Genomic DNA, 23,613 nt, shown 5'->3' on the forward strand with positions numbered 1-23,613 from the left:
ACCTAAGAAAAGGAGTCGGTCCAAGCCACTCCAAGTACCAAGTAAGTCCACAAAGTCTCAGGTGCCCAAACTTGGGATGATAACTGGTAAAATTATCCCTTTGGCTTCTCTTTGTAGAACTGAGCTTTTAAAACCCAACTATTGTTATTTCACAGAGTTGGGGACTTTTAACACTCGGTTTACCCACCACATCAGACACCTGAGATGCAGAGCAGGGTGTGCTCCAGATGAAGGTTTCCACACACAAACCTCAAACTTGTGTTTCCAGCTGACCAACCCTCAGAACACCCAGATGCACAGATGTGCTCCAAAAGCACTCTCAGATGCCACATCTCTTTTTGGCAGGTGTTGTAGGTAACTCAGTAAAGTTGCCTTAACACGACTTTAAAGCAAGAGGACTCCAGGTTAAATTTAAAAAAAATAATCCAGTGGGGAACATGCAGAAGCTGACACAGCTCTTATGCTGGGCTGGTCATTTCACCTTCCTTCCTTACTTCCTTTTTAGTTTTTTCTCCCAGTGGTAATCAGGCATTGGGCTGAGTGTTGAACTGTCAGTTCAGATTTTCAGCCCTAAGAGATGAATTTCCCTCGTGACTCGAGTCATGCCCACGCTAATCCTCTGCAATTGTGGCTGTGTAGTTAATCATATGCAGCTACACTGAACCTGATTGTTAAAAGGCTGAGTAAATATAACTACACCCTCGTTATCTTGTTTAAAGGTAGAAAGATTAATTTGAATTCTAACTGGAAATACTGATTCAATGAATAAGCCCGAAATGTAGCGGTTTTCAATTACACTAAGAAATTGGTCTTTTGAATTTTCAAATTATGCAAGGCAAAGCAAGTTCACTTTAATCTATACGTGGGGATATATTTGCCATTCTCACAGTGCTGTGTGTCAGTGGGTAACAGCTGAAAGGAGAGTGAAAAACCCGTAATGTTGGCTGTTGGTGCCCTCCAGGGGCCTGGCCGGGTATAAATTTCAGCCTAAACGTAATTTTGGAGCATTCAAGCAAATACAATAAACATTGCATATTATTACCCTGTTTTAAAAGGAGGTGAGGACCATTATTCATGGCCTCACTAGACAGTTTCTTTCCACAGTCCCACAGACACTGGGATGCTCAATCAAACAAGACAAGGGAGGTATTTATTTATATTTGACTACTTCCACTTTTCCTGCCTGGATTCTTAAGAGAACAAGGTTTATATCTGATCACATAAACCTGAAGGTCAAGCAGAGGTGGGGAACACATGACATGCTGACAGCATTTGTAAAAAAAGGCATCAAGAAATGAAGGCAAGTAAGTCCATTTTTGGTTGCAGGCTTACTCCAGCTTTATCTCAAATGACTGATACCCTCCAGCAGGATTTACACCCTCTGGAACAACACAGAGAGCCTCCCCCTGCCCTCACAGATTGCAGGTTATTTCCTAAGGACATTGACTATCAATTGTCATTTTTCCTTGCCATCCCATAATACAGCTGTCACAGGACTAAACACCAGAGAGGAAAAGGAAAAAAACCAAAACCAACCAATGACAACAACAAAAAAACCCACACAAAATAAACAAAACCCCAACAAAACCAAAACTAAACCAAACCAAACAAACAAAGCCCCAAAACCAAGAAACAAACTCCCAACCAAACAAAAAACCACCAAAATCAGGCCTGTCAGAGCACAGGACCAGTCCACACAAGCTCAGAAGATAACAGATCTCCAGCAGAGAGCTATCTAAACCAGGATTTTTCTCAAATTAGTGGAACTCTTCTCTACCTTCAGTAACTGCAGAGAGTGTGGCTGACAGGAGTTGTATTATCAGGGCATAGCTATGTTAGAATTTCTCCTCCATAACAATCCCAGACCTTACAGAAGCACTCTTCCAAAAACAAGTCTGGAATTATTGTCCAGTCTCACCTGCCAGAGTAGCTACAACTTTACAGATGCTTTTTCCACAAAATAAAAACTCAAAAGTTTTTGGTTTTTCAGAGGTGTCCACCAAAGCCACATCTCCCTCTCTCCCCTCGCAGGATAAACTATCCAATAAAAGTCTTGGTTGTGGAAAGCTCCTCTTCCATTGAAGTGGGCTTGGTACAACTACTTTGTTTCAGGGGTTGAATTTTCAGTCCCTGCTCACAGTTTTCAGCCCACTCTGCATAAATACTGAAATGAATATTTAAATTTTCTGAGAGGCACGAGTAGGCAGGACTGCTCTGGATGCTGTGAATGCCCAGCAGGGCATGAGATGCTCAGCTCTGAGCCCTGTGCTTTCTCCTCCACAAAGTCCAGCATCAAGTTGCAGGCTGAGGTGTTGCTGACATTATTCACCAGTGTGATATTTGGAGATCAGGAGACTTAGAGAGCTAAAGCTGCTGAAAATGTTCTACCATGGAGGGGCACAAGTCAGCTTCTGAGAGAACTGCTGAAAGAATTATAGACTCCCTCCCCCTTTCCCTGCACAAAGCTCCCTGGTCATGTCAATAAGAGACTTTAAAGATGAGGAAAATCCAAAAAGTCTTTGACGTAATTAATATCAGATAATTGTCCCGAGTCTTCTTTCATCTGCCAATTACAAGGTGGAAATTGAGTCTGGGGAGCTACTGCAGATCATCTTTATGCAATTACGACTTATGATGAACTACCCAGCTCCAGCAGCACTCCCCAGGCTACAGCACGAGCCTAAATGGAAGACCTGGAGCAGGAACGACACAATGTCAATCCCAACATTTAACATGCCCACAAACCAGAACGTTCTCCTGGTTTGCTGCTGAATCTGACCACACAGCTCATGGATGAAAAATCACTCCAGGAATCAGAATGGCAGGTAATTAGCAGCACATGCTGTCTTCCATTACTTTGTTTTGTTCTCCTTAAATCATTCCCCATCCCTGCTCTCTCCCTCGCTGTTTTCCAGGGTTATTTGTACAGCAGCTTGGCTTCCAGCAATGCCACTCTGGTGGCACCTGAACACACCTGGGGTTCAGATTGAACACAGTCCCAAATAGCTAAAATTTGACAAGGAGCAGTCGGAAACCTGACTTCGTATCCGTTCACCCTTAGAAGAAACACAGCCTCATCTTTTTATCTCCCAGACACACTGTAAGACATCAGGCTCTCATTAAGAGAGGAATATCAATTAATACAGAAGCCAACACACCAAAGCATGAGAGTTCTGGCCCAGGGGGTCCTCAGACCTAGAGCTGCCCCAGCTGCTTTCTGTGAAGCCAACAGGAATAAAACAACCCCCCCCGATCCTGCCTCATCTGAGCCCTTTTCACTTATAGTTAGTCAAGACTGATTAACATGGGGATTCTGGAACAACCCTCCCTGTTATGTTCCATGTTTTCCACTTGCTGAAGTAGGACAGAAAGCTGAGCAGGTTTATTGTGATCACCTGCAGGCCCTGCAAGAGGCAGCTCAGCAGGCTGGACGGCACTGGACACTGCTGAGAAATGCAGCCTCTCCCCTGCACCTGCAGGTGGCACGGGCTTCCTGCACATTCCTAGTCCAGGCTCCACAGTCACATTCCAAGAGGGTAAAAAAAGTAAAAAAAAAAAAAAGAAAAAAAGAAAAAAAAAAGAAAATACTTTCTAGATAAAGAGAGGTTTCAAAGATCGTATACTGATTTATGATTTATTTTGTTCAAAACCATCAATTTAAACAATTGCTTTATTTTCCTGGGGCTGTGCTGGATTAGATTTAGAAAACATTGACAAGCAAAGATTAATGCTGGAGAACAGAAAATGAGTTAAAGGAGACTGACAATGAAATACAGAGCCAGCACCGTGCTCAGAACTGCAGAATATGAAGACTCATGAAAAGTTTGACTCGTATTGATCACGACAGCAACAAACAGCTCCAACTAGCAAAGCAGGGCCCATCTTGGGAATTAAAGTTCAGCCAGTAATTTTAACCAGACAGCATCTCACTGCCAAGTTTTTGCAGTGAATAATCGTTTAACTCCTAACAAGGTGTTTTACCCACACTGCCAGGTTGCCACACAGTGCAGGTCTGGTCACTCACATTCATCCCACCCCCAAGGGGTAAGGAATTGAAAATTAGTATTTCAGGGGGCTTAAATTGTGTGTGTTCATCTTAAAACACCTTTTAAAGTTATTTATCCAAATTTAAAACAAACAAACAACAACAAAAACAAACAAAAACAAAAACAAAATCAAACAAACACCAAACAAACAAACAAAAAACCCCAGAACTCATATCATGTCCTCCTGCAGGTACCAGTCACTTAAAAAATTCAGCCCAACATGCAGTGGGTTGTTCTCCAACATCAGCATCACAAACTCCTTCACACTTGCCCTGAAATTTATACACGTTGACACAACACTTCACTGACCCCCATATTTTGTCTTTAGCCTTTGTGTAGATACATAAATATAGAATGAAACAGGAAGGAGAACTTTTCCCCTAACAATCTTGAAAAGTTACAGCTCAACCATGAAGGATTTTCACTGGCAATGAAGTTCAAAAGCACAGAACATCCATGTCCAGTGGCAAAATTTTGTGACGAGTTACACAGGTTTGCTCAAGAGAATTATCAGAGAATACGCTCTGGGCACTTCTCCTTGAGACAGAAATGCTCCACAAGTTTCCCCACAAAATGTATTAAGACAGCTCCTGGGGAGGTTTCTCACACGTGAATTCTTCCAGGCTCATGACAAAAAGGATTTCCAAAGTGATCCAACCAGGAAAAAAAAAAAAAAAAAAAAGAGACAAAAACCAAGCAGGGTTTTGGCTTTTTTTTTTTCAGGTCAGGTCTTCAGACTGTACAGCTGCAGGGACACGTGTGGCAGTACAACCAGCCCCTGTCCCCCTGTCCTACACAGTGCTCACAGCATCCCCTTTCCCAACCCTGGAGCCATTATCCAATACAGGATCTCATGGTCTTTACCTTGAAACTACCAGGACATTGATTCCAGTAGGAAAAAATGCATTTAAATTTGGTTCAGCTGCCAAACTGCCTCAAAAAGGGAAAGAAACTGAGGCCTAACCACTAGAATTAATGGCTTTGTAGCAAGCCTGAGGTACCTTGGCCACAGAACCAAGTTATTCATGACATACAACAACATTTCAGCAATCACAACTCTTTGGAAAATAAAACTAGAGCTAATCAGGGTGGTCTTGTTTCCCTTAAAGACATTAAAAAGTCATTACTTCAAGTCTCATTACATCAACACAGCACTTTGTAGAGGGACAGCATTAGACAACGCTGCAGGGCTTCTGAGATGCTGATATTCCATCCTTCAGTCATCCCCATAACGGCCCAATTCTTTCCTTCAACAGCCAGAAACATTAAACTTCTATTTTCTCTGCTCAAAGCTTCTTGCTGCCCTTCACTGGCACAGCCTCTTGCTGAGCTTGGGAAGGAAATCAGACCACTCATACATATCAGCACATTTGCTCCCCTGGGTCTAAGTTTAAAGCAGACAACATGTTTCAGAAATATTAATTTACAGGAGATATTTTAAGTGCAGCATAGGAGTTTCCCAGAGTTTTCCTTCTCATGCTTCAAGCTTCATTAATCAACTCAGCCCTGCCAAAATATATTGTAGGAAGATGTCTGCAGCCGCTGGTCTGAGCCATAGTCAGACCTCAGAGTGGAATATTTACAAGCCAGTGTCTCCACTTTAATAAGGACACAAGAACCCAAAGTGCCTGGCAGCTGCACAACACTGCAGTTAACTCCACATCAGGAGGATTCTCATGCTGAAAAGGGAGCGAAGCAAGAGCAGAGCAGCACAGAAACTGGGGACAAGCAGAACCTCGAAGTGTAAGGAAAAGGGCAGACCTAGAAAAGTGTGGAGGGAAAAAAAAAAAAAAATCATAGTTTGCACAGGAGCTACCAGGGAGCCAGTCTGGCTCAAGTGCTCATGAAGGGAGGGGAAAGCTTCTCTCCACCTTTACCAAGCTTTCTATGACTTCTTACCACGTCACACACTGTGCTTTGGAGAGAGCTCAGTCAAACAGCAGAGTCCCACTGCGGCAGCACATCCCTCCCACTGCTCTACTATTCCCACACTGAAGAGCTGGGTGACAAAAATGTGCTGTCACAGAGCCACAGGGAGGAAACAACAGAATAACAGCAACAATGCTGAGAAGCTCTGAAGGTCAGCAATGCTTGAGCCAGAGTAACAATTGTCCCTGCTCTGTTCTCACAGAGCAGAGCACCCACAGCAGCACAGCAAGCTGGAAACACAAGCCAGAAATCCTCCTTGATCAGGCTGGAAACAAGCAGGACTGTCCCCTCCTGAGCACAGCTAACAGGCACGAGTCTTGTGCCACTCCAATTTGAAAAGGTTTCGTGACACCTTATTTATTCTTGTTTATCTCTCATGTTCACACTGATGTTGGCCCCCCAGAAATCACAGCAGAGTGATTTTCCATGTAGAACACCCTTTGTTTCTGCAGCAGCAGGATCCCAGCTCCACACTCAAGCTTTAAGTGACAGAATAGCTTGTGTGGTCATGATAAAGCACATAAAAATGACTAAATGCAGCCAAATGCTTCTTCAGACCTGGATAAAGCAGCTTTCCAATTTCAGGACTCTCGTGTTCTCTAATCTTTGCGTGCCACAACTCCTGCTTCTCATCTGAGAACAGAGAAGCTCGAACAGTTTTTTTTGCACTGCTTGTTGTTCTTTTCAACAATCAAATCCAAGAAACACCAGCAAACCAAAGTGTAAGTTTTCCTCCTCTAGACTTTCAGATGTGGTTCTTCAGATTTTTCCCAAGTAAGTCATTCACAGTGTTGTTAAAGAGCTCTGCATGTCACTCCAAGAAAGCCACGAGTGTGTGCTGGATAAAGAACTTTTATCAGCCCGGTAACATTCTCTCCAAAATAATCATCCCAGGATCGACAAGTGATAATGATAACCTGTATGCTCTTGGAGCTTTAGAAAAAACCCTGAGGCTGAGGTCCACACCTCCATCACTCTCCCACACTTCAATAGAAGAGCTTCCAGTTAAATACGGGCATGATCTGTAGTCGTACAATTTGATTTTCCAGAGAAAGAATCCTGCAAGTTATAGCTCCTCTCTCTGCTCTCCAGTTACCTGTGGCAGGAGGGCTTTCAAGGGCAAACATGAGGCCTTTCTGCCTGCATGGCTCAGTTCTGAGCACCCCAGGCACTGCAGGAGAGCCACATTTAGTGGTGCTAAGCCTAAAACTGTGTTAAATAAATCCCCTCCTTCTTCTGGGCCAGTCCTTTCCACTTACATCACCATCCACCTGCATGGGATGAAGTACTCCTATAAAGCTGATCGTTATATTTTTACAGAAATTAGATGTTAATTTTTTTCTGATTATACTTAGTGCTCAAGTACTCCAAAATTCAGCTCAGCATAGAAATTACTCCTATTTCCCCCTAGAGAAAAATGGTAGTTTCTATTGCACAGAAGAGGTATTTCCCCCAAAAATGCATTGGCTTAAGACCAAGAACAGCAGATTTCAGGCCTGTAGCAATAAGAGAGTCTCAACCCTTAACTCAGGAATTTTCCCCTTTAAAAACTCCTGAAGCAAAGAGCTCCTATTAGTATTACTCCCAGAGCTGAGAGACCCCCAGATATCAAATCCTGGAATTATTCAGTTCCTCTGTGCTGACAGAGCACTTTCACACTACTTGTGGAGGTGGGCATTTAAACACTGATTATTAAGCTCCTTTCTCACTCCCAGATCCACAAGAATATATTCTGTGAAGCTGGAATCAAAGCTGGGTTTACAGAAGAATTAGTACTTGAAGGCCTTTGAGGACTTTTAAAGCAAAGATACCGCTCATGTTTACACCCACATCTACACCCCACCCCAAGGCTCACCCAGCACACACAAGCCTTGTACTCACCCAGCCAGGAGGAGAAGAACAAGACCAGCATCCAGGAAAAAAATAATCCTGACACAGCAAAGGTAGAAATAAGTATTAAACTTTTAGAATACCCTCCAAGAGGAACAGAAACCTCTGAGCAGCTCAGGCTAGAGAAGCCCTGGGTGGTGCCTGGCCAGCTCTTCATCATTCCCTGCAGCTGTGGGGTTCCTCATCATCCCCTGCAGCTGCAGGAGCTCCAGCACTCTGGCATCAGTTCCCCTGTGCCCACCTGGGCCCCATCACCCTCTTTCTGCTCCCAGGGTACGTCCCCTGTGCCAGACAAACCCAACAGTGCATCACCCACTGCACGTCCCTGTGGGAAGCATCTCCTGGAAAGCCCAGTGCACCCCAGGAGCCTGGCCCACAGGCACAGTGGTTCACAGCATGGGGGTGTTGGCTCTTCTAAGGCATCATGACAGCTCAGAACTTCCTATTCTGGGACAAATGTTAGCATTTCAAGTTTGCTCCCCACTCAGAATGGTTCGATGAAGTATTGTACTCTTTAAGGTGTGTTTAGTAGTTGAAGCACTTTTCTTCCTTTGTACCAGGAAGAATATGTAGTGCCTGAACACACACACCAACAAGGAGGTTCAAGAAGTCTTGCAAAGCCTTGCCTACACAGTTTTCAAAGTACAAGTGTTCACTGAGATGGGTAAACACTGAAACTTGGTCCGTGCAACAAAAGGCTCAGCTGTAACTCAAATCCAGCAGTACAGCTCAACGCAGCCCCTACTTCTGAAGCAAAGAACCCAGTACCCATCCTGCCTCATGCTACAGCAGATTTCTGTTCCTGCTGCTCCCACAGAGTATGCCCATTTTCAATTGCTGCAGGAGAAATCATTTATAAGGCAGGCTGTGATGCTGATCAGTTATTTTTAAGAATTAGTCTGGAATCTTGGCATTCTCCAACTCCACTACAGGACAGAAGGCATCTCATGAAGATTATTTATTCCCTCTTAAACAGTTTTCTTTAAATCTTTCCAGGTTTCCTTGAGAAAATGGGAGACAGTAATGCACATGGAAAAAATAAGATAAGAATCTGCTGGAATCAAACTTTTTTAGTGCTGCTGGTTTAGAACAAAAACGTATAAAGCACATGATGTAATTCACAGCAGATGGAAATTGTGCTGGCTTCTTTAAAAAAACCCCACAACTTAAATGGCTCTGAGTCCTTCCCTGACATTTCCTTTTACAAGGGACTTTTGACAAGAGCATGGAGTAACAGCACAAGGGACAGTGGCTTTAAACTGAAGGAGGGCAGGGTTAGATTAGACATTACAAATAAATCCTTCCCTGTGAGGGTGGGCAGGCCCTGGCACAGGTTGCCCAGAGAAGCTGTGGCTGCCCCATCCCTGGAAGTGTCCAAGGCCAGGCTGGATGGGGCTTGGAGTCAACCTGGGCTGGTGGAAGGTGTCCCTGCCCGTGGCAGGGGGTGGAACTGGATGGGCTTTAAGGTCTCTTCCAGTCCCAAACATCCTGTGATTCTACGATTTCCTGATCTGCTTTTCAGTCACCTACAGACAACAATTCATTTGTGAGAAACACAAGTACAGTGATATTGGGAACAGTATTAATTATTAAAATGATGTCATTTTCAGACAGTGTCAGCATGAGCAGGGTCAGTTCTTATCTGAAAAGGAGTGCTAAATGAAATCCTTAAATAGACACTCTTTTTTTCAAGGACAAAACAATTAAACCTCAGGAGCTGTTTCTGTTTGTCTGTGAATCTCCTGCTGTGACTGGTTTTACCCTGGTGCTCACTTTCTGACCTAAAATAAGTGAAGGTCCTGGGTGGTACCTGAAGTATTTTTCCCTTCCTCAGGTTATAAAAACAAAAGAAACTGAGCCATTGAGAGCAGCCCCCTGAAACCATCTGCCCACGTTTGCTGAGGGGTCACTTTGTGGCTCTCAGCAAGAAATGCTATTGCCTCCCTTAATCCACCTGCAAATCAGTGATGATTTTAACTTGCTTTCAGCAACGAGACTCGTGTGCATGGCCTGTGGTGTCTGAGGAGCCAGCCACCCGTGCATGATTGATCAGCATCCTGCCTGGGCTGTGGCACAGCCACAATAATATGACAAATTCTCCCCGTCATGCTTCAGCTTTTGCTGGTTGTTAACACAAAACAGGTGTGAAGCAAAGGAATAAAAAATACCAGCCGTCATGGCAGATATTGGAGAAGAGGAGTGTGAACAAAGGACTAACAGAAGGGATCCCTGGAGACCAGCAGAAAAGATTGGAACACCCTTCCCTGTCTCCAGCACAGTCAATCACAGAATAATTCCCTCCAATTGTTTCACATTAAACTGTTAGTTATATGTAGAGCTGTGTTTCATTAATCCTTAATGAGCTGCAAAAAAACTGCCCAGGATAAAATTGGGTACCCACCAGGTACCAAAGCAGGACGTATACTTTGGAAACACTAGCTTCGTGCCTGCATTTTTCAGCTCCTGACTATCTTTGGAAAACTTGATCTGCAGAGAAACTGAGCTTTGTTTTAGGGCATGTGCCACTGATCCAGCTTATACCATCCAAGCAGACCAGTAAGGTACAGAAAGTACCATGTCTCCACTCGAGGTGGCAATCAAAACTCGGGATTTGTAGCTGACTGTCTCACTGATGCAACTGGAAAGTGCTGCTGAGGTCCCTTTTGCTGACAATCAGCTCAAAAATTTCCAATATTCTCTGAATTAGTAGAACCCGGAAATTGTAACCATCTCTCCCATAAATTTTGTTCACTGTAATCCTGGATTAAGTTTCACAAAGGCTGAAAACTCACCTTCTGTTCAGTGAGTTTGGGAAAAGATACACTGTGAGTTCTCTGGAACCTCCTGGAGTCCATCATACACTGGTCCTGCCCTTAGCTTTCCTTTTTCATGCCTGATCCATGATCTCTGCTCTGTTCTGAACATGAGAGCTTATCTGCAGCCCCATCTTTCCCATTTTGGCTCTCAAGCCTTTGTATAAAATGTTTTCAAATACAGCCCACATGTTTTTTAATATACTGAACTTGAATTTCATTTTACGGAACCCAAGCAACTGTGTTTAGTAATTCATTTTCCCTTAGATCTATCCATCCGATTTTCTTTCTTTTTTTTTTTTTAATATACCAGCCATGTACTTACTGTACTTTAATTTTCTGATGTGGCCTTGCTTCACATTATGACATTTTGCTGAAATTTCAACAGCAATTAGTCAAAACACGATGATGTTTCGGTTTTCCGTTTAATCCGTGCCAGAGCAGAGACCAAAGCAGTTCCTTCCAGAGAACACAGGCTTTCTAATTACACTCACTAATCACAGGAGTGGTAAGAGCTTTTTCGGGGGAGGAGAGGCCTCGTGAGCTCGTGCTCCAGCCTAATGAACGTGATTTGATGCTCCTTCACGAGAAGTGACAGTTTCCACATCGGCAGCTGGGCTCGAGGCAGGGCTCTGGAGAGGAGCCTTGGCTCTGCTCTACAGCCCTCAATGACTCTCTCCCTGCTGCATTCAGATTCCTCTGTTTCCTCCAGAACCAGCTTTGATGATCTCCCAACACTTTCTGATTTAACCTTCTGCTACTTTTAAACAATATGCTGACTGTAACCGATGGGATGAACTCACCCAGGGCTGGCAGCACCGTCCCCAGTGGTCATGGCACAGACCAGAAACTGAGGCTGGTGCTACAGAGCTGAAGAAAAACCAGGATATTTAACCCTGCCCTCATCTGAGTTAACTCTGGGCCCTGAGCCATTCCAGCCCTCACAGTGCAGCAAAAAGAGGGCACCTCTCTTTGCTGGCTCCTTGTGGCTCTCCAAACTGGAATGTAAATGAAATTGTACAATTACTCTTAGTGGCCTAAGGGAATCCAGAACTTTATAGCTAAGCACTTTCACATCCAAAGTGTGCCATATATTTAAAGTTTCCAACAGCCAAATTGATGTGTGTTGCTCCAGACACAACTGCATTAATGCACAGGTGGTAAGTGGGTTTGTCCCTGCATCTCCAGAGGGCTGCTGGAACATCTGCTATTTGAAACATCAACCCACTGCAGTATTTTGAATAAAGGGATATATATGGACAAAGAATTTTGACTACAGAGGTAGAGAAAAAAGAATTTGAATACAGAAAAAAAAAATCCTGAAATTTCTGTAGAGAAAAAGAAACATTATGAAGCATACTGGATGATCTCATAATATTGTTATTAGAATTTTCACAAATATTACCACTAGAGCAGCAAGTAATTGGCATTTCTTAGCTCACCACGAAATTGTGCCAAATGTAATCAGTAAAAGTAAAACAATACACCATGGCTGCTTTACCAACTGGAACAAACATTTCCAGAGAATGAATGATGTTTTTCTTGTCAACCCAGTAAACTGATTGACCACTATATACTAAATATTAGAGAGCAGGGGAATGTATCTCACACACACACACAGTGCTGGCACCCACGAAGAAGGAGGGTTGTCTCACCCTGATGCAGGGTGAGTGCCTGGCACAAGTTAAAACCCCAGACAGTGACTATCCCAGCACTCCTTTGTTTCCCAGGTCACTTAGGAGCTTATTATAATTCTACCCCAATTCCAAACTCATCTGAATCATAAGAAAGTTCTGAGCTAAAACCGAATTGCATGTCTAGAACCTTTTACTGGCACTATTTCCCAATATATCCTTTAAAGAGCATACACTGCCCTGCAGACACACACTAAAGCCATGCCATTACCAAGCAGGTATCCCAGACCAATCTCCAACTCAACACCTTCATCCTAAAAACCCTCAGAGTTCAAAAATCCCTGCAGCTGGGACCTGACTGCCAAACACGGGAGAGGCTGATCCTGGAGCGCTGTTCACATCCTCCAGAGTGTCTGCACCGACACACACAGACACTCCAGACACAACTACAGCCATCCACAGAAAACCTGGAGCAGGCCAGATTCCCGGGGACACAATGACACCAGCCCAGCCAAGCCCCTGCAGGGCCCACTCGTTGTGTTCCTCACGCCGGGGGAAGAGCAGCGGGAGCCGGCAGTGCCAGCATTGTGTCACCGGGGCTGGCACAGCCAGCACCCCGAGCAGGCACAGCCCCAGATGCTCCCTGCTATCAGCCAGCAGCAGGGATGATGCCTGGGCCAGGAATGTAATCCAGGGCATCGTGAACCATGACAACAGCAGGACAAGGCGATGTGAGACAGCGAGCTGGCTCGTTCAGTCAACCCCGATACAAATCAGGAGCAACTCCATAAAATGACAGAACTCGTCTCCCCTCTCCACTTACACATGAAGGGGAAGTAATTTCCAGGCTGGCATGACTTGCACCCTCCAGGTTGAAGTAGGTTTGCCCATGCCAACATTGTGCACAAAACATCCCTAAGAGAAAGAATCATGGAATGGTTCGGCTTGGAAGTCTGTAAATGAGGGATAATGAGGTGAGCTAAAGTTCCTGTCTTTCAAAAAGATTGAAAGCAGAAGGATGAACCTGGGATTCTGGCTCAGTGACACCAACTTTTTAACCAGTTAAGAAGTGTAAAATCTGCTCAGCTCTCACTCAATCCAAGAATTATCCTAAGGTTCCTACAACAGGATGCGTGGGCAACATTGTCCAGCAGCAAAACTCCTGGGGGCATGGCAGGGACTGGAAAGTCCTGCTAAAGAAATTTTCACCCATGAAATGCAATTCCTGATGCCCTTTATATCTGAGAAATCATGTTCTGATGGCTCTGATTAGCTGGTAGGGAAGAGCTGAATTACAAGGAAAAAAAAATGCAGAATAAATTCTTATTATCAGAAAAGCACGAGGTCATTGCATCCGAGTCCCTGGATTTTATTCACCATTTGGCTGCTCAGACTATTCCAGCATCTCTGGGTCTCATTGCCATAAATCTGTGTAAACATTAAAAAGCTTGAGAATGCAAGGCACAAGTAAGAGCTGCCTGCAACTGAGGGGCCAGGCTTTAAAGCACCAATTTTAAGTGGATCTGATACACAAATTACAAGCCATAAGCAAGACTTTTAACCATAATAGTGACCAAGTGGCTCCCTTTATGTACTTAATGTTGCTACATATAGTCAGCAGCTGTTTAATAGTTAAATGCTTCACATTATTTCATAAATCCCAATTTTTATGCTTTTACACTATGCCTCACAAAACTGAATTACCCCCAAACCAGCACGATAAGGGAAATGGCCCTGAAAATGTAAAATAAAAGAAGAAAATCCATTACTCGAAATCCTGCTCCTTACTCACATAAAATATTTTTAATTGACTTTTCATACTCGCAATAAAATTAGTTCTCCTGCAATTTATACGCAGCTTTAAATTAAAAAACCAAACATTTGTGCTACCAGACAACATTTGGTGCAGATCACTGAGAACTTGGCCACCTCTAAGAAAATGAGAGGTCTGGGCACAGTCTCACTGATGTCCACACCAGATTTACTCCAGGCTTTAAGGTGAGCCTGGCAGGATGTTTGACAGATGCAGCTGTTGAGTGCAGTGGCATTTTACTTTGTATGTCTATGTGGGTGCTAAACATAACAGTAGAATTAAAGAACTTACTTATAAAAATTGGGGGGGGGGGATGTATCAGAATTCATACTTTTTTTTTTTTTTTTTGCTTTTGGGGGAGCGGAGGGGTGGGAGGAAGGCTGAAGGTTTCTGTTTTCTTAATCTCTTCCTGACAAGAAAAACCTTTTTGTAAAAGAGAAATAATTGGTGAAAACTTTTTTTTTTAATGGAAAAAACCCAATCTTTTTCTTCCAAACACACGCCAGTGGAGAAGTTTAGCTCAAGCTGTACAGTTACATTTTTGATTCCATTCAGCAGCTCTGGATTTTGATGTATCCTGACTGCCTCAGTTATTTGCTAATGTAAGCATAGCAAATTATCTGCTATCATCTAGCTGGAGCTATTAGACTGCAGTTACTAATTTACTGCTCAACTCGTCTTTATTCCAAACATGCAAATCATTAATTGATTACAGGTTTCCTGTAGTCATCTGTGCAAATGACTGCTCTTGCCATTCACTGCTGCCTCCTTTCCCACCTGTCTGTCTGTCAGCTCTTCTGGGTGATGCCAAAACCACACCAGTCTTGTGCTGTTTGTGGAGCGAAGGAGCTCAAATGACAGCTCAGAGGAGCCACAGCGGCTCTGTGGCCACTCAGGTGTGTGATGGTGACATTTGGGATGTGTGATGTTCTCTGGGGTTTGGCTCTTTTGGAAAACACTGGGGAAAAAAAAAAAAAGCCGCAACACAACACAATCTTGCTGTGCAGGACAAACTGGGACCGTAAGGAAGAATTCAGAAACCAGAACCAATCTCAGCATGGGAAGGTCATGGAGCTGCTGGAGAGAGTCCAGAGGAGGCACCAGGATGGTCAGAGGGATGGAGCAGCTCTGCTGGGAGGAAAGGCTGGGAGAACTGGGATTGTTCAGCCTGGAGAAGAGAAGACTTTGGGGTGACCTGATTGCAGCCTCCCAGTACCTGAAATAAGACTGCAAGAAAGATGAAGAGAGACTATTTACAAGGGCCTGGAGTGACAGGACAAAGGAGAGTGGCTTCACACTGACAGAGAGGAAGTTTAGATTGGATATTAGGAAAAAAATCTTTAGTGTGAAGGTGGGGAGGCCCTGGCACAGGTTGGCCAGAGAAGCTGTGGCTGCCCCATCCCTGGAAACGTCCAAGGCCACCACGGTGGATACAGCTCTAAGCAACCTGGTCTAGTGGAAGGTGGCAATTCCCACGGCAGAGCAATTGGAAGAAACTATTTTTAAGGTCCTTTCCAACCCAAACCATTCTATTATCCCATGATCTGCACTCGTATTTGCAGGTACAGAAGGAAAAAGATGGTTAGATGGAGAACCAGGATGATTAAACACGGTGCTGTTCAAGTGCAGTGGGCACAGAGCCACGTCCTTCTTTCTGAGACCTGTCTCTTGCTGACTCGAGGGTATTTTGGCACCTCACACATGTCATGCAGGGCCATGACTCACCAAGTACAGCTGTAGTATCAGCTTGTAGTGTGAACCTGGAGTCCCTTATTCACAGGATCCCATACACCAGGTATTCCAATGTCTGTGCACATTTGGCTGCCTGGGCTGTCAGCTCTCTGCAACAAGAATTTTTTGTTGTAACCCTGCCCCTTTGTGGCAGATAAAGCAAACACCTGCTTAAAAAAATTGGACTAGTGAAATTTCTTAATAGATTCATTTTAAAATGTCACTTAACATAAATCTGTTTGTATACAAAACCCTCTTATTGCTGATAGAAGGGAAAAAAACGAAGAAGAAAAAGAAAATACTGAGAAAATTCAGTTCCACTCCTCTGGCAAGGCTGACAATAACTTAGGAGTCCAGTTGAGCTTTTAAGAGTGAGATCTACAGCAGCTTTACCCCTGTTTCCACCAGGCTCTGAGAACGGGGTACTAATAGTTTCCTGCTATCTGCTAAAACAACAACTGCTTAGGTCATGGTAAAAAGCCAGGATATCTGGCTGTATTTATTCTACTAAAAGCTCTGCTTTTAATCTTGTAAGAAATCATGTGATGGCTTTATCTCTAGCTTTAAAAAGACCTACCTCCAGGTCGCTGCCTTGGAGTGGCTGAGCTCGAGGAGGTGAGGCAGGAAAAGCCTGGCTCATTTCAGAGCTGTGCTGACAAGACAGCACAAAACATCCCAGCCCCGGGGCCAGCCTGGTGCTAGTACAGCATTTGCATTCTGTTCTGAAATCACAAATCAACCACCCAAAAACAATGACCAGAAATCAGAACGTTTGGTTGGTTGTTTCAATATCATGAATTTGGGGTTTTTTTCCCCTGGTTTGTTTTCTTTTTTTCATGGCACATTTCCATTACACCTTTGATATTTTTCCTTCCACCCTGAAGATTAGAAAAAACCAAATTTTCCCTTGGTGAGTCTCATGTAATATCTTCATTCCAGAAACTGAGACTTTAGGAAAACACTGCAAGGCTCAGACACTCGAAAGGTATTTGAATGACTAATTCCCCTTGGTTTCAGTCTGTGTGAAAGGCCTAAATCTGTTTGAGACCTGGGAACCAAATATGAGACTCATTACAAAAATGCACCCACTTGCAAAAATTCATCCCAGCTATGGGCAGAACTTGCTGTGCAGATCTCAAATCTCAGTTTAAGGCAGCAAGGAATCATCGTGGTTTTTTCAGGGTGCTCTTTACCTCTGCCAAGCAGAAAGGAGGTTGTTCCTTATGGTGGTTTTCATCCCATCCCCTTGATTTTAGTAAGGAAAGGAGAGAAAGAGATGCTCACATCTGTGTGGAGGCACATCTGTAGCCAGCCCTCCTGTATTCAATCCTCTGCTTTGGCTGTAGGGAAGAAGCAGGTCTTGATTGCACAGAGCTTTGAAGTTTAATGGTGATTGGAACATGTGCTGAAAGACAGTGTCACTACCACATTTATATGAAAAGTTGATTATCTATTGAAAGGAAGTCTGTTTATATGTTTACATCCACTTCTGTTAATACAGAGGGAAAGGAGAGGGAAATTAGCATATGAAAATGCCAGATGTGACTAATAGCTATCAAAGTAAGACAGGGCTGGGCTCAGATCAAAGGGCTCTGCTAATTTGGAATAAGACTGATACTGTCTTTTCTGTCTTAGAGTTACTTTAGGCCCTCATGGTAAAAAGATTTATTGGGAACCACAAAAACACATCTGAGTTTCTCATTTTACAGACTTTACATTCCTATTACACAGTTGCAGGACAGCACCAAAAGAAAAAACATAAATTCTCTCTCTGGTACCTTTCAGGCCATGTTCAAAGACGTGAAGCACTTGGCATAGAAGATTTATGCACCAAGGTGATACTCTAACAAATTATGTCCAGCCATCTGAAAGTCATCATTTCTGTGCACATGCATGCATTTTAAAAGAAAATCTACAAGAGGATCAAAAACAAGATTAAACCACATCTGTTTGGGTTTAAACTACATTGTCTGCAGAGTTCAAAGTTGTTTCCTTTCGTCTAAAAAAACTTACCCAGCTGTTTTTTATCTTAAATTCCTGCCACTATCAAAGGAGTGTTTTCATTGGCCAACCGATGTTATTTCTAGAAGTTGAGCTAGTTAGGAGTGGAGCTAAGTAAGAAAATATGCTTTATTCATCAAAAGGTCTACCCTCTGTGACTTGGCACACTGAGAAAATTAATAGAGAGGTTTCATCAGGTTCTAATGGGAGCAGAGTATCTACTGTATGTCATCATGCCATAAATTAGGCCCTCAATCTTTTTGCACAAGTAATTGACTACAACTGACACCGATAAGGAAAACACCAGACAGAATGAACTGGAAGAGAGACAAATTATACAATAAATAAACAAACACAGCACAAATCCAATACGTGGGAAAGAGAAATGTTTTGAAAACTGTCACCAGTCAGTAAACATCCTGCACAAACGCAGGTGCTGGGCAGCAGTGTTGTAATAGCAGGACTTGTTCAGCTACCACTGACAAATGTACACACTCATGTCCATGTGCACATACACATGCACACACACACGGTAACACCAGCCACAAACCCCTGATGCCCCATGCTAAACAAAGGAATAATGGGTGCTACAAGGCTGCCTCCATCACAGTGACAGTGTTTTGTGTTGACATGTGAAATAAATCTGACCTGCGTGCTGAGCAATGAATTCACTTTTCTGTACACCCTCTGCCTTTTTTTGGATGGTTTCAAGGAGCATGTGAAGGTCTATTTCACACACCAGAGCACCAGTTTCTGGTGGGAACTGGCTGAAGCCTCTCATAAAATCGCAGAACCATGGGATGGTTGGGGTTGGAAGGGACCTTACAGGTCTAGTTCCACACCCCTTGCCATGGGCAGGGACAATGAACTCCCGAACCAGACTAGTCCCTGGAGGCAAAACTCCCCACGTCCTAAGGCCAGTCTGGATTCACAAACCAAGCAGAAAAACCCTTAACTTGGCCTGACTGTTCTCAGAGCTGCCCTGTGCCCCCTTCCCAACACACCCAGCGTCAGAAGGGGACCGGCATCGATCTCCCTTTCAACCAGGAGCCCAGGGCAGGAGAAGCTGCTGAAGCTGCTCAGGTGAGCAGGAGGAGCTGCAGGTGGGGACTTGAGGGTCCCACTCTGGACTTTGGTACCTCACTCCTCCCCCCAAAAGTTTGCTTTGCTTGGTACATTTTCCCTTACTCTTTCAGGATTCAGGAACGCAACTTGTTACTATTTTGCAGCAAACAGGAAAACTGAGCAGTTGGGCACCCTACAGCTGGTCCACGAATGTCACAATGTTTTCAATCTGTTCATTATTCAGTTGTCACAGATTCCCTACATTTGATAGCTCTCAATCTGCAGATAGTTCCTAGCATGGCCCAACAGCTGGCATGTCATGCCATAATACTGTAACTATGTACCCATAATGTACAGAACATATGGGGCTGCCTTTGCTTACCAACTGTGGACATATTGTGTGCTCCCACAGTCAAATGTAATTTTACACATTTCCAATGTGCATTTAACACTGTGTGGGATAAACCAATAAATCATTTGCCCCGGGAAGAGGAACAATACCAGCTAATTTATGTAACTAATCATAAGCACATTATTTTTGTTGTGTTTGTTTTCACTGGAATCTTGAACTTGGAAATGTTTTTGGGTGGTCTTGGTTCTGAATTCACTCCCCTCCTCTTTCCAAAATCTAGTGTTTCAGAGTAACCTCCATTTGTCTTATCTGTTCCACACAAATGGAAAAAAACAGTGATTCAATCTCTTGACATATGTTTAGAGACCGCTCAGAGAAGGCTGGTTCTGTGTACAGCTCAGGAGGAAAACCTATAACGGGATCCTCCAAAGGGGGAAAGTTCAAGAATGGAAATAAATCAAGATGAAGAACAAAAAGAAAATACGCTGTCAATTTATTCAAACACCTTCTGGCATACAGCAAGAAAAATAGCCCCAGTGCCCCCATCATTATTTAATGCAATTCTCTTTTTCCAGGTCATGGTAATACATGTTCCAACCACCATCAGAAAATTAAATACAAAGCTGGCCAGAAACAGGATTCACTCAGCTCCAAGGGAATGTCTTCAGTAATGCCCAAGTGCCTTAGAAATTTAAGTCAAATTTTCAAAGTCCCAAAGCAACATTTAGGCCCAATTTCAGTGCTTAAGTCTCATGCCTTTAAATATCTTTTTGCATCTGCCTTAGGCCAGCAAGTGCACTCGGCTGGAGCTACACAAACTTCTTATATATTTTATAGGAGAGCCCTCCCTCTCCACAGCTGATCATCCTGTGAGCAGTGGGAAATAGGCCTCAGAAATGCAATGCAGCAAAGCCCAGTAATTTCAAAAATATGCTGCCATTGCCTGTGAGTGATGGTCCAGAGCCCTGGATGGGAGGTGAGGTGAGGACAGAGAGAGAGAGCAGCAAACATCTGCCTCTACCCACTGCACAACTCCCTCCAGTGCTATTTCAGGGCATTTCTCTCCCCTTCCCAGACCCAGGCACCCTTCCTAACTTCAAAGATGGATAGATGTGGATGGGGGAAGTTGAGGTTTTGGGATGAATAACAGCAGTAAGAGCCATCCAAGAGATTTGAATTTCAAATCCGTGGAGCAGCTGGAGGGCAGCCCTTGGAGGGTGTTTGGTCAGAACTGCCTGTGCTGCAAATATTCTGACTGGAACTTACTGGGGAGCTGACAAGCCTTGCTTAGCAAAGCTGATCACAGCACCTTCACTGCAGTCCTTGAAAATTCCAGGTGAAAAGAAGTTTTTCTTAGAAAAAAAGTAAGTATTGTGTAAATATGGAATAACTGACCATAAGAATTGAGTGTATCTGAGTACTACACTAGCAGTGCTCTCTCATTAACCAGTTCCCTTGTGATGTGACTGAACCTCGACAGCCAAGAGCAATAGCTGCAGACAGACAGGCTTTCTGAGACCACTGCCCACTGGGTAGAGATCACAGTACTCCTTTCTGCTGGAGCAATTCATGTCAGAGAAACCATCAAACAGTCAGTTTAGGATAAACATTTCATCCCCTCGGTCCCACAGTCCTCCTAACACACCCACAGAGTCATTAAGTGCCTATTTTCAAGCATCAGAATACCAGAAAATATGAAAAATTAAACCCCAACAAGATTATAGTGTTGACATTGCATTGGCTTTGCTAATATTGCCCCATGTTATGCAAACTTTGAAGGCTGTAGTTGTGGGAAGGCACTGCATCCTGCCTTTCCAGGGTGGGGAAAAATGCAGCTGAGCCCTTTTTTGAACTAAAAAGAGGAACCATTGCTTGTGTTTTAAAACTCAGAGCCAAGAGCAGCTTTTCAGCCTCATGCTGAGCTGTGGAGCACCTCAGGGAGGAGGTGAGATGTGCCAGGGCTCTGCTGGGCTGAGCTCAGCACTGCCTTCCTGCATGGCAGTGGCTGGCCTTAATAACACAGTGATCCAGAGGGAAAACCAGACTCCAGCAAAATCCCTTGCTTTAATCACTCCCAAACACAATGAATTGAATGATACAAAAGCAAACATGAGAGACAAAATCCTGCTGTTCTGAAGAAAATTTTAGTGATGTTTTGTGTCCAGAGAGACCCTTTTAAATGTTGTCAGACCTCCAGAATGTTCTTATTAGTCCTGCTACTGTAGGACCAGTGAGCTCTGGTCAAATGCTTTGATCTACTCTGCAAAGACATGAAGATACAACCCACCCCGAGGCAGTGTGCAATTAAAAGAAGATGAGAAACAATTTAGGGATACAGGAAAGCCAGCAGGGCAGTCAAGGTAACTACAATCACCCAGCCAAGCTGTGCCTCAGCATAATCTTTAGGGTTTTGATGAGTATCACACAACCACAGGAGTTCTATGGAATTTTTGAAGAAATGTGTACACTTTGTGTATGAGCATAAGCATGAGGAAAGATGGGCATCATGACACTGGTCTCATCTGGCTTGTTGTCTTAAGCACTAATTAATGCTGCACTGGCCCTTCTCTCCCCAGAACCCTGACATTAACAGGACATATCAAATGAACTGCTGGCCTTCAAATGGAAAAGAGATGTTTTAGTGGCTTGAATTTTCATTGTTTGAGGATAAGAAAAATATGCTTATTTTCTTTTTTATATACCAGGAAACATATGGAAGTCAGATTATATTTGTCCCCAGCCTGCCAGTATTTTAAATTTATAGAACCCAAATCCTTTGGGGGAATGTCATAAATTTACATGCACTCTCCAGTGCTAATGCTTGCACTGGGATCTTTAGGCTTGCAGATCCACGTGGAAAAGCACACATGTGCAACCAGCCCTTTGGAGGCCTTGCATTTATGGAAGCCAATGCAGGTTCACACTCCTGGAGCCAGCTCTGCCCAGGCCAGGATTAAATCACAAGCTCTGACAGTACAAGATTCTTCCCTTTATCCATGAACACCCCCTGGGATACAACAACACCACTTTCCAGGCTGTATGTTCTGTTAGGGCACAAACACTTCTACGTTGGTCTTTTTATCTTGTGCTAAAATTTAGCCCTAAGAAATATAAAGTGCTGCTCGAGTAAAGAGCAGTTTATCTCAACACTGCAAATTGATGAAAATGTCCCACTTTGTTTGACATTTTATTCAGTGACTTCTCCATGCAAACCAAACTGATTTGTATGTGGAACTAGATTTTGTGCATCCCCTGATACAGTTCATCAACAATAACATTACCAGTTATTCCTACTCCTATCACATTAAAGCTTAAATCCAGCGTTTTTCCTCTCAAGTTAACACCAAATTCCTGAGCACACTGACCTGCTGCAGGACACAGCACTTCAGAAAGGTGATGTCTGACCTGGGGGAGCTGCAGGAGCACTGAAGTGCCCCCCTAAAACGCGCAGCGTTGGAGGATGAACTTGTGAGTCTCAGCACGGGATGGATCTGCAGGGTCTGGCATGTCAGGAGGACCTGAACTGATCCTTACCTTCCCTACCTTCCGCCGGGATATCAGAAGGTGGCAGTGTTGGACCCACCATCGCCTGCAGCCTCGGCCCAGCCTCCACCAGCAGCAGCTGCCAGCACAAATGCAGCCTTAATAATGACAAATTACACATCCGCCGCTCAATTAGTCATCATTCATGTCGAGAGCCGTCCCCCGTCAGGTGGCTACAGCCAAACCCCTTAATTCTGAATTAGCTGCTTTGTTAAAAACACCTAAATCACTGCTGCGGTGCTGGGGGCACGGGGACACGCAGGCTGGTGCTGATGCATGTACCCTGGGCATAATCCTGGGCAAAATCCTGGGCATTGGGCTCTCTCCTTCTCTGAGTGCAGGTTTCCAGGGTAAATCTGATGGATTATAGGATGGTAGACTCAGCCCATGTCTGATGGGGACACTCCATCCCTCAACCATGTCATGGCAAACGGGAGATGCTGCGTTAGACAGAAACTGGCCCTGCAAATGCTGAGCACCAAGGAAAGAGCTGAGGGGTTCAGGGTTAGGAAGAAGTTTATCCACAGCAAAAGTGCTGCAGCCTCTCAAAGGCTCAGACCCAGCTCAAATAAGTTTTGACTGCGTTGTGAGTGCAGGTAACTATGTCCTCTGCCCTCATATCTGCTCAGCCAGGGGCCAGCTCGAGCCTGTGACTGCACTGAGAGCTGCTTTAGCCCTACAGAGGGGGAAATGCATTATTTTGGCCACAACCATCTACCTACCCCAAGTGTAAGTGCCTGTCTGGCCAGATGCCTTCACACAGCGTGAAGGGTGCAATGCCTTAGGCCAGCAGACT

Source organism: Myiozetetes cayanensis, unplaced genomic scaffold (assembly GCF_022539395.1).
Source record: "Myiozetetes cayanensis isolate MyiCay16 unplaced genomic scaffold, myiCay2020 scf18, whole genome shotgun sequence".
NCBI lineage: Eukaryota > Metazoa > Chordata > Aves > Passeriformes > Tyrannidae > Myiozetetes > Myiozetetes cayanensis.